Raw genomic sequence first — 1,433 nt, forward strand, 5'->3', positions numbered from 1 at the left:
TGCCGTGACTCGGATTCGAACCGAGGTTGCTGCGGCCACAACGCAGAGTACTAACCACTATACGATCACGGCGAGCTACTGGGGACCTGTCCCTTTAGCTTCTCGCCCGAGCTCTTCTCTGTTTAAAGCCCCGCCCCCTGGCTGTGACATTGCTGGTTCCCGCCCATCTCAAACCTCACAGCTCTGCCGGTGCGTACGCAGGCGCACTGTCTTTCAGCTGGCTCAATATCAGTCCGCACTCGCCTGCGGGTCAGATCTTGCCGCTTCACTACCGCGGTGCCGGGTATTTTGGGGTTATCTTACTCCGCATCTCGAAGAAAGTTGTGCTGTGGGCCCGAACTGATTTTCCTTTTTGTGAGAGTTAAGAGACAGTCCCATTCCCCGCCTTTTCAGACAGCACGAGCGCCAGGGCACAATGGGCGTGAGAGGAGACTGGCGCCGCCATTCGGGCGACCCGCTTTCGCAGGCCTCACATCCCCTCCAGGCTGCGTGAGAGTCCGGTTCAAAGGCCCGGCGTCCCAGGGGTCCTTTAGTTTGCAAAGTACTTTAACTGTTCAGGCGGATGACCAACCGAGACTTCGGCCCGGAGTCTACGGCGCCTAAACTCCGCTTCAGGCTTTATGCCAGAACCGGAGGGGCTGATAATGAGCGACTTGGGCGGGCGAGAGCCGCAGCTATCTAGACGAGGACGACACTGGGTGACGCGTTACTCGCGGCGTCCCAGTAGCTCGCCGTGATCGTATAGTGGTTAGTACTCTGCGTTGTGGCCGCAGCAACCTCGGTTCGAATCCGAGTCACGGCATTGTGGCGACAATGGCACGGCAGGGACGTCTTTTTTTAGACTTGGGAAGCCGTGTTCTTCTGCGGTTGTTCCCTAACTGCTTCTGGACATTAGGTCAGGGCTGAAATTATATTAATAACTAGGCAAAAAGAGACCCAGGGGCTTCAGTGAGTCAGCCAACCGTCATCTTCTGTGTTATGAGACTGTTTAATTTTGGGAGGTTGTTGCATGTGGTACTACTCATTCTCTTTCCTCATTTGCTATCAGTGGTGAAATCATATTTTGGGTTCTCAAAGCCTCACACTTGCTAGTCAATACTTTGGAGTGCAGGGATTATAGGAACACTGTGCAAACGTTTATTAAGAATTAGAAGAGTGCAGATTAGACAATACATTGTGACTAGCGAAAAATCTGACCGCTCTGGACGAATTGGTACCGGTAGCCACTATGAGGTTGGGGAAGACAGTCTGTGGCCTCCTTCTCAGCCTTCTAGGTGGGAGGGCTTTTTCTCCTTGAGGATTTTTTTTTCCCTAATCTACCTCAGGTTTAAAGCAAATATTATTCATTACTTTGTTTTGTGAGCACTTTATCCAGGTTCAACAAATTTGAGTCTGTCATTTGGGAATAGGCAAACGGAGTCAGTTTTGGAGTT

The 1,433-nt window shown here is 51.6% G+C and overlaps 2 non-coding genes across 2 annotated transcripts; one reads left to right on the plus strand and one right to left on the minus strand.

Moving 5' to 3' along the window:
• TRNAH-GUG lies at nt 1–72 on the minus strand. The gene has a single exon. It is a non-coding gene; the product is annotated as a tRNA-His (tRNA).
• Nucleotides 73–730: 658 nt separating this feature from the next.
• On the plus strand, nt 731–802 carry TRNAH-GUG. Its single transcript has one exon. It is a non-coding gene; the product is annotated as a tRNA-His (tRNA).
• The last annotated feature ends 631 nt before the right edge of the window (nt 803–1,433 follow it).

The sequence above is a fragment of the Oryx dammah genome, unplaced genomic scaffold (genome assembly GCF_014754425.2).
Source record: "Oryx dammah isolate SB20612 unplaced genomic scaffold, SCBI_Odam_1.1 HiC_scaffold_26, whole genome shotgun sequence".
Classification (NCBI taxonomy): domain Eukaryota; kingdom Metazoa; phylum Chordata; class Mammalia; order Artiodactyla; family Bovidae; genus Oryx; species Oryx dammah.